This window comes from Chrysochloris asiatica, unplaced genomic scaffold (genome assembly GCF_000296735.1).
Source record: "Chrysochloris asiatica unplaced genomic scaffold, ChrAsi1.0 scaffold00052, whole genome shotgun sequence".
Taxonomy (NCBI): Eukaryota; Metazoa; Chordata; class Mammalia; order Afrosoricida; family Chrysochloridae; genus Chrysochloris; species Chrysochloris asiatica.
In genome coordinates, this window is record NW_006408570.1 from 11,913,271 (window position 1) to 11,924,128 (window position 10,858).

Here is a 10,858-nt window from a genome sequence, read left to right on the forward strand (position 1 = left end):
AGTTTCGAACCGCTCACCTTAAGGTTCACAGCCCGATTCGTAACCACTACGCTACCAGAGCTCCTTGTGCCTGTCTACCACTACTAAATATCTGCATTCTGTAAATAAACCCTGATCAAAAGAGGAAAATGCAGACCACAATTTCAGATTTTCATGGACTATAGATTTTCTGGAGCCAATGGAGTTGGATGAACCCCTAAACTATTGCTCTGAGATCATCTGCAAAGCTTAAACCAAAACTATCCCCTGAGGCCTTCTTAAAATCAAATGATAGTTTAACTTAACTAGACAATGATGTCTGCCTTGAGCACGGAGCTCATTTAAAAACTATCTGGGATCAAACTGACAATAGCAGCTGGAGATATTAGCTAGGAAGCTTAGGGGGGAAAGAGTTTATGTAAATGGGTGAGGAACAACTCAGAAAAGAAAGCTGAAAATGGGTGCTCAACTCGAAGGATTTCATCAAAATCACTGAATGATTTTGTAGAAATTGTTGAATTGATGTATATTTTGCTTATATTTCAAACAACAACAAAAGAAATATTTTTTTAAATAGTGAATTAAAACAGTAAGTATATTTTTTTCTAGTATTCTTAATTGACCAAATTAATGTGCAAGAAATCAGAAAGCTCATATGGAACTGGTGAAAATGTAAATGGGTAAACAATAGCAATTCGGCTATATCCTTCAAATCTTTCGATTTTTGTTGTTCCAGCATTTTTACTTTTGGGAATTAAGTCTACATAAACATTTACACTTGTGCACAGAAATACAAGAGGGTACGTCAAAAAGTATTGCTACTAGGGTTTCAGTTCATACATACACAAATCTATTCTATACAAAAATGTCTGGCCATTCCCTTCCCCTCTGTACACAGGGTTCATAGGGATGGGCAACTTAGACATTGGCTACCTAAAATCGGGGGAGGGGGGACACTATGAAGGCACGAGTGACTGGCTTACAAGTTTTCAGGAGGGAGTTTAGTTTCAGAGTGTATGGGCGCAAGGTAGAATCCCCACTGAGTGGTTTTCAACCTGTCTAGATGTGATTGGTGAAAAAAGATGGGGATATGATTCAACAGTGAGGAACTGTTATCATGACTGATTGCAATTGTCGCAACTGTAAAGGTAGAGGTTTTGTAGCAAAATTGGGGGGGAACAAAAAAAATCCTATTTTGCTAAGTGTAACAATTGTTATTGCTAACAACAATAACAGTAACAAACCAATCCAACCACTTCCACAGAATTGGCAAGTCAGCATACCTCTCCTTCCCACCCAATACACAATTCAGTCAAATAGTAGCCATAAATAAATTTTTCTCAATAAATTGTTTAAATTTTTTTTAATGTCTTTAAACAAATCTATATGATCAATAGATGGCTGCAGACAAGTTCTCTCAGGAATTCACTTGTCTTAGTGCCTTCAAAAATACGTTCCAATCAAAATAGTGGCTTCTAAGGGGATCAGCTAGGTCATTTTAAGTCAAGGCAGAGAGGTCAGTGCAGAAGATTATGGTGACTTGTATTTTGGGGACTCCTAAGGGATAAACTTGATAGATTTTTCTCAAAGGACACAGGACAATCATGGGGCCTTATGATGAAGAAGTTTCAAGGAAACTGAAAACTACAGTGGTGAGAAAAAGGCCAGGAGAGTTGCACTGAAGATTTTTTTTTTCCATCACAATAATGCTAATACTTATTTTTTGAGGGTAGCAAGGGCTGTCCTACAATAATTTTGTTGGAAAACCTTACCTCATCTACCCTATAGGCTTGATCTTGGCCCTTCAGACTTTTTTGTTCCCCAAACTCAAAGTACATTAAGAATGTCTAAAGTGCCTTTTTGACACGGCATAAATTGAAAGAACAGAATTCTTCAGCGGAGGGTTGTTGTTGTTAAGTGCCATTGAGTCTGTTCCAACTCATAGCAACCCTATATAGGGTTTCCGAGAAGCGACCCAGTGCTTTATCCTACAGCACCACACCAGGATTCCAGAGAAGGGTTGGAGAGATGGAAACACCACTTTCAGGAGCACGCAGACCTAGATGTATGTATGGTATGTCAATTAACAATAGTTTCACATTTTGAGATTTTTGTTTAATAAAGATTTCAGTGAATTTGTAGCAATACTTCTTTAAAGATTTTATTGTGAATTATGTGATAGTTTACATGGGAGAACATTAGTTTTACATTCAACCTATCATATATCATTTCATTGTCATGGTTACAATCCCTCCATGCATCATCAATCAACCAAAGGGTATACCCTGCAAGCCTGCTCCTGGGTAGTCAGCACACAGTCTCTCTCCCTCTGGGTCTAGAGTCCCCAGCCGCTCCATCTCTTTACTTCATCATCTCTACCTCCATCTCTGGTATAGCAATACTTTTTTACTTACCCTCTTAATTGCAAAGATGCTCTAAAAGCACTCAAAAGTAGAATTAGGCAAATAGAAGAACACTCACCCCTTTCTCTGAACTCTGGTGGAACCATATCTGCAGTTTAACCTCTCATAATAAAAGCATCTTAGATTGAGAAACACCTTAGACTGTGAGCATGGGGAGACTCTGCTGTCTTGGTACATCTCCCCTGACAGTAATTATTACCCTCCAACAGAGTCTTGGTGTGGCGCTGTGGGTTAATGCCCCAGACTGCAAAGCCCATGGAACTGCAAGGTCGGCGGTTCAAGCTCACCAGTCGCTCCTCAGAAACCCTGTATAGGATTGCCATGGGTCGGATCCAACTTGACAGCACTTAACAACAACAATAAAGCTTTTAGAGTCCTGGTGTGGCGCTGTGGGTTAAAGCACTGGACTGGTAACTGCCAGACTAAAAAGCCATTTGAACTGCAAGGTCAGAGGTTCAAACTCGCCAGCTGCTCCTCGGAAATCCTATACAGAGTTGCTATGGATTGGAACTGAATCAACAGCATTTAACAACAACAACAAATAAAGCTTTTGGAGTCCTGGTGTGCTGCTGTGTGTTAATGCGCTGGACTGCAAAGCTGCTTTCAACTACAAGGTTGGGGGGGGGGGTTCAAGCAATAAAGCTTTTGGACTCCTGCCTGAGCGCCATAGTGTCAGCACTGGACTTTGAAACACAAGGTTGGTGGTTCAAACCCACAAGCCGCTCCTCAGAAACCCTATGCAAGGAAGTTGTGAGTCAGAACCAACTCGACAGCACTTAACAACAACAATAATACAGCTCTTTGGACTCCTGGTGTGACTCTGTAGGATAAGCCCTGGACTACAAGGTTGGTGAAACCCACCAACTGCTCCTCAGAAGCCTGATACAGGGTCACTACGAGTCTGTAACAGCAACAACAATAAAGCTCTTTATTACTATTTTTTTAAAAACTTCAACTCACAGTGTGTCAGAATAGAACTGCACTCCATAGGGTTTGCAATCACTGATTGTTTTAGAAGTCGATCACCAGGCATTGCTTCCAAAGAGTCTCTGGGTGGGCTTGAACCTCCTTTCTTTCAGTTAGCAGCCAAGTGTGTTCACTGTTTGCACCCTCCAAGAACTCCTGAGGGCATGTTGTTGTTAAGTGCTGTTGAGTTGGTTCTGAATCATAGCAATCCTGTGTAGGTTTTCTGAGGAGTGGCTGGTGGGTTTCAACTACCAATCCTTAAGCTAGCTGTCCACTGCTTATCCTACAACACCACACCAGGACTCCCTTGAGGGAATAAGGAGCACCAAAATTTTGTTAAATACCAGCTCTTAACCCTGAAGTGGCAAGTAAACAGACTCAGCTTCCCAATCTTAACTTTGTTGTTAAATGCCATCAAGTCGTTTCTGACCCATAGTGACCCTGTGTAGGGTTTCCATGAAGCAGCTGGTGAGCTTGAACCACCAACCTTGCAGTTCAAACTGACTTTGTTCAAACGTAACTGTTGTTGTTAAGTGCCGTCTAGTCGGTTCCCACCCATAGCAACACTGAAGACGGTTTCCGAAGCTGTGAATCTTTACAGGAGCAGAAAGCCTCATCTTTCTCCCAGAGAGCAGCTGGTAATTTCGAACTGCTGACCTTGAGGTTTGCAGCCCGATTCATAAGCACTACGCTACCAGAGCTCCTTACAAATTCCATCACACAGACCTCGCTCTGCTCTCTAGGCTCCAAAAGAGCTGATCCAATCTGATAAGTATCCCCCAAAGTCATCCCAAATTCCCACATCCCATATCTATAGTGGGAAAGCAAGTCATTGCTTTCATCAGTGCTTCAGATTCAATCTCAGAACCCCCTGGGCAGTTCCACGAGCTGCAATTCTTCTCCTCGGAGTCCACTTGAAGGCCTGATAAGCTGAACTTTCATTTCTTTCATGGAGTTTGCAAGAATGTTTGTGTGGGTCCAAGGACACCATCAGTTCATCTTCCAAATCACTCATTATTGAAATTTGCACCGTCCTAACGACTCGACGGCACTTAACAACAACAACAACAAAAAGTGTTTTGGAGTCCTGACGTGGCACTGTAGGATAAGCACTGGACTGGTAACTGCAAGGTCAGCAGTTCAAACTCACCAGTCAGTCGTTGGAAAGCCTATGCAGGATTGCTATGAATCAGAGCCCACTCAACACCACTTAACAACAACAACAAAAAGTGTTTTAAAACCCCAGAATCAGATAGTGTGTCGAGTTTAAGGTTAACATAGGGATTCTTTACTTTCAAAAGGCTAGGTTTTCATAATAAACATGTATTTCATAAGCCTATATAAACTTCAGGCATTCATATTCATAGACTCTCCTGAAGCAAGACCAAATGTTGGCCCTAACATTCATGTTCTTGCCAAGTTCCAAATAGTGTACAAATTATGCCAAAAATAAATGGGTGTGACTAACACAAGCTTAGAACATTTAGGAGAAAAAAAAGTTTTTACCTTGAGGGTAACATTTGTTGATATAGAAGCTGGGTATGTAAAGCATACTCCCCCCTCCCCCCATAAATCCATCTGTTTTGTTTACACTTCCTAAAAGACCTGTGTGCACATTTTTTCCATAAATTGTACAACTGCTAGTAATCACGTATCATTTCAATCTGTGCCCCAGTTCTGTTTTAACACTGTGTCTCTTCCTTTCTGTTTGTGTTCCATTAAGCACATATTGGAGGCAGGGCAGGCTAGACTTAACTCTTTTCCTTCCCAAAACACACTCCGTGGCAGCAGACTTGTCAACGAGCTTTGGCATAGGTGACACTCTCAGGTCTGCAAGCCCAGGGTAAATCCTATTACAAGCTGAGGGATGTCAAATTGCTTTCTGCTATTGACCTTCTTTCTCGTGACCTCTTCCCCAACCCAGCAGGCCCCAATCCCAAATCTCTCATTTCTCCCTCAAAGAGGTCAACCTGTATGACGACTGTGCTCTGCTCTGAATCTACTCTAGCTCTGGCTGGAAACTTACTGCTAATTACTGTAGTCACACTTCTTAATTCAACAAGCACCAAGCGGCTGCCTGCCGAGTCTCCAGTGGGCTGGGTCACCAGCTAGCTCAGTCAGGTCACTAAGTCGGCATTTATTTCCTGAGAGGAGATGGTGGTGTAAGGTAGCTGTTCCAACATGAATGGTAATCAGCAGTAATTATGAGCGATGCAACCATTCTGACTCATACGATAGTGTTAAAAATAAATAAATAAATAAACTCCGTGAAGGATGGTGAGAGGCAGAGGAGGAGGAAGAGGATGATGAGCAGAGAAAGAAGCTATACTGCTCAGCCAAGGCAGTTACGTTTTGCTGCTCAAAATTACAATTTCTGGAAGACAATGTATGCTTTTTAAATCGTACAAACGAAGCAGGTTAGCATGAAAAGCAGTAAATCTGTATTTTCCAGAAAAATAAGGTATGTTTCCTCTCAAGAGTTGTAACCATTCCCATGGGTGTCCAGGGAGGAGCAGCACGTCAGGGGTCAAACTAAACCAACCAACTGCCATTGAGTCCACTCTGACTCATGATGACTTCATGTGTATCAGAGTAGTATCACGTGTTCCAGAGATTGTTAATGGACGATCTGATTAGTAGTAAATCACCAGACGTTTTTTCTGAGGCATGTATAGGTGGGCTTGAACCTCTCATCTTCTGGTTAGCAGTCAAGTACTTATCTGTTTGCATTAAAATGGCCCTCCCGGTTAGGGATCAGGTGGCACTTTAAACTTCTTCCAGGGAGACCATCAAGAGTGTTCATGGGTGATACCAACTTTCAATCTCAGAAAGCTGGGAAACAAACTATCACCACCTCTCTGTCATCAGAAGTGGTTTAACTTAAGCTACATAAATTGATTACTGCCCACTGAGACTCTCAGCCCTAATCTTTAATCTTCTTCTCTACATCGATGGCAACCGCACCTGGCCACCCCTAATTGTCAAGCCTTGCTGTGCTCTTGCTGGGTAAACAGATCCTCAAAGCACTCCCTCCGCTCATTAAGCACAGGTCTTCTGCCACCAAATCAAGACTCAGTATAGCTTTGTTTTAACCATGACTGGGATTATCTGTAATCGACACCCTTCTGCTACCTGCAGTTTAACACAGGTGGACCAGAAGCAGACCCTGAACTGTGATGCACTTGCCATTAATAGATTAATGAGGTGTTCTCAGGAGCAATCGGGAGGGGAGTGAGGGAAGAAGGACAGGAACCAGGACAGAGCCAAGCACAGGTGCCTTCAGCCAACTGATTTGTTTTGTGTATGTGTATGTTTTGTTTTTGTGACTTTGCTGAACGTTTACAAATTGGTTTTCTATTCAGTCATGCATATGCATTTTATTTTGTGGCATTGATTGTAGTCCTTACAATGCAACACTACTCTCTGCATTTCCCCCCTTTGTTTATCTTTCCATCTGTCCTTCCTTCCTGTCTTCTGAAGTTTCCTTCCCAACCCCCCTCAGCAAAGCAAATGTTACCCTTTTGATTACATACAGTCTATTATTTGAATGAGTGAACACCTCCCTGATGTGAAGTTATTATTCACTTTATGGGCCTGTTATTTGGCTGAAAGTTGGTCCACAAGGGTGAGTTCAATTCCAGGCTTGAAGGGTGTCTAAAGGTCATCTTCTTGGGGGTTCTGCCAGTCTTTATGAGACTAGTAAGGCTGTGCTGTATGTTTATGATTTTGAGCTTTGCTACACATTTTTCTCTCATCTCTCCAGGGCCTCCTATTGTGATCCCTTTCAGAGAAGTCTGTAGTGCTAGCGGGGCACCATCTTGTGCTTTGATTTCAGGGTTCACGTTGTCCATTTGACCTTTGGATTAATTATTTTCTTGCTGCTTTGATTTTCTTTGCTCCAAACAGAGAGACCAATAAGATAAACTGGTTTTTTGAGGGCATTTATGCAGTCCTGGTGTGACACTGTAGGATAAGCAATGGACCCGCAAGGTCAGTTTGAATCACAAGGTTGGTGGTTCAAATTCACCAGCCGCTCATCAGAAACCCTATACAGGGTCACTATGATTTCTGGTTTGACACTGTATGATAAACACTGAACTGCTAACCACAAAGTCAGTGGTTCAAACCTGCCAGTCACTCCTTGGAAACACTATACAGCAAAGGTTGAGAACCATTTTTCTGCCCAAATTTATAGCACCATTTGTGGGCCACACAAAATCATCAACTTAAAAATTAGTCTGCTATATTTGGTCAAATATTTAATTAACTCATCGCTAATGTGATGGCTGGAACTGCAGTTGCCTTGGTAGGACCAGACCAAGTGATTACACAGGCCTTATACCAGCCATGGGCCAGACGTTTGCCATCCCTGCTATACAGGGTCACGATGAGTCAGAACTGACTCAAAGGCAATTAACAACAACAATGGCTCAATGGTAGAATTCTGGCCTTCCAAGTGGGAGGCCAGAGTTCAATTTCCAGCCAATGCACCTCAAGAGCCACTACCACATGTCTGTCATTGGGGGTTTGCATGTTTCTATGAGGATGGGCAGGTTTTAGTGGCGCTTCTAGACTACAATGGGCTAGAAGAAAAGTTTGAGAAGTCTTCTTACAAAAACTCAGCCACTGGAAACCCTATGGATCACAATGGTCCAATCTGCAACCAATCATGGGGGTGGTTACAGGACTAGACAATTTCATTCCATTGTACATGAGGTCAGCATGAGTCATGGTCAGCTAACAACAACCAGGAAAGTAGCTGACCTTCCACACTCCCACACAGTGAAACATATGCTACCTGCCAACACCGGGTAGATGCAACCCCCTGGGCACTTTGGCTTTCTGTGCTAGGTCCAAGCCACTCCAGTGGCCCAAGGGCAGTCCTCTGAAGAAGGTTGTAGGTGCCAGTTTGGAAGATAAGCGAAGTGAAACTAAGCAATGAGCCTAGAGAACTGCTAAAGGGCTCTCAGGGGTACCACGGTGTCTACTACACCCTCAGAAAAGTGGAGAATGGTAGTCCTCAGACATTCATTGCTTAAAAGGAGTCTTAATCTAAAACCCTTGGAGAACCAGGGTGATTCTGGGGAGAGAAAAACTATCACATCACTACTTGTACCGCCCCACACCTCTTCCCCATTTTTCTTGTTGCTGTTGTTGGTAAGTGCCATGGAGTCTGTTTCCAACTCATAGTGACCCTGTACAAGGTTTCTGAGGAGCAGCTGCTGGGTTTGAACTGTTGACCTTGTGATTTTCAGTTCAGCTCCATACCCTCTTCCCCATGACAACAAAAAGTAAAGTCTACTTAGCAGGTGTGATGCATGGACCAAGGAATAAGAGCAAGCAGCCAGGACACTCTGTTCTTTGTCTTGACATACCTACAGAACTTGGAAGTGTTATTTCATTCACCTCTCTGCTTGACCATGATCTAGGCATGATTATTCAACTCTCCCAAGAGGAAGGAATCCCAAGACATCCTCTTGCCTCTGACTATGTGGCCACTCCATCATTTTGCCTACTTAGGCCATTTCAGAAAAGTAAGAGAAATATAGGGCAGGAATTGCAAAGAATCTCTTGAGCTTCCCATGATGGTTCAGCACATGAACACACTCTAATTTCTAGGAGCTATGTTGAAAAACTTCATCAGACTGAGGACAGTGCCGTCGAGTCAGTTCCAACCCATAGCAACCGTGTTTAGGGTTTCCAAGGAGCAGCTGGTGACCTTGAACTGCCAACCGTGCAGTTCAAATGGCTCTGCAGTCTGGTGCATTAACCCACAGCATCACACCAGTGCTACAGGATAAAGCACTGGACCACAAGGTCAATTTAACCTGCAAGGTTAGTGGTTCAAGCTCACCAGCCTTGCTCTTATTCCTTGCTCTTATTCCTCAGAAACTTTATATAGAGTCACTATGAGTCAACAGCACTTAACAACAACATGTGTGCAGGATCAGGTTCAAAACTGATTATGCTAGAACTTTATCCACTCTCTGCCCAGTCCACATCTTCTCTTCTAATGTCTGTCTACCCTCTCCCACCACCTCCCATGCCTTCTCACATAAAACGTACTCACAAAAAAGAGTCTTGGTGTTGCGCTGCAGGGTAATACACTCAATTTCAAGGTCGGTTTGAACCTCAAGGTTAGTGGTTCAAACTCACCAGCTACTCCTCTGAAACCCTACACAAAACCACTATGAGTCAGAACCCACGTGACAGCACTTAACAACACGTTTATTAGAGTGCTCACAATGCTCAAAGCAAAAATAAATTGAAGAATCCCACAATCCTTTGTGCTCTTCCTTTCCAACCTGAGTCTACTGCTATGGCCCCCGCAAAGAAGGGTGGCGAGAAGAAGAAGGGTCGTTCTGCTATCAACGAAGCGGTGACCAGAGAGTACACCATCAACATTCACAAGCGCATCCATGGAGTAGGCTTCAAGAAGCGTGCCCCTCGAGCACTCAAGGAGATTCGGAAATTTGTCATGAAGAAATGGGAGCACCAGATGTGCGCATTGACACCAGGCTCAACAAAGCTGTCTGGGCCAAATGAATCAGGAACTTCCCATACTGTATCCGGGAGCGGTTGTCCAGAAAACGTAATGAGGATGAAGATTCACCAAATAAACTCTATACACTGGTGACCTATGTGCCTGTCACCACCTTCAAAAACCTACAGATAGTCAATGTGGATGAAAACTAATAGTTTATGATCAAATAAACGTATAAATCTGCAATAAATAAATAAATAAAAATAAAAATAAATTGAAGAGGACACAAAAGCAGTAGAAGGTATAGCGGCACTGGGCTGCTAACCACAAGTTCAGCAGTTCAAAACTCACAAACCTCTCCTCAGGAAAACATGAGGCTCTCTGCTTCTATAAAAATCTACAGCCTCAGAACTCATTATGAATTGGAAGTGGCTCAATGGCAGTAAGGTTGGTTTCATTTGGGTATAAAAGAAGTAGGGCATGATAAAGGTAGAAGTTGTATAACAAAAAGGGGGCAGTAGTTTATCTTACATTCCAGGAACAGAGGACCCTAGGACCATCAAGAGAGAAGAGCATGAGCAGAATGTGGGTCTCTGTCCAGAGAAACAGTGACACCAGAGATGGAGACAGAGGTGAAGGCATGGAAAGATAGAGCAGCTGAGGACTCTAGACTCATGGAAAGAGAAAGGCTGTGTGCAGGTGGGCAGGAGGCAGGCTGCAAAACATGCCCTTCAGTTGTTTAAACGATTATATATTCCTGAGTGTTTTTGTGTACACCAAAAAAGAGTAGGGGAATAGAGGCAAATACTGTTAACCAATGGTCCATGGAGGTCATTGCAATGAAACAAAATACAACTGGTTGAGTACAAGACTGATATTTTTCCCATGTAGACTATCACTCAATTCACAATAAAAGCGTTATTTTAAAAAGTTAATTGTGTTTATTTTGTACTGGGAGATTGAACTTAGTCTTGGCCATGGGGGTACATATACTTGGTGGTGATGG

At 42.8% G+C, this 10,858-nt stretch overlaps 1 pseudogene; it reads left to right on the top strand.

The window, feature by feature from the left end:
• The first annotated feature begins 9,687 nt into the window (after positions 1-9,687).
• On the top strand, positions 9,688-10,064 carry LOC102827770 (annotated as a pseudogene).
• Positions 10,065-10,858: the final 794 nt, after the last annotated feature.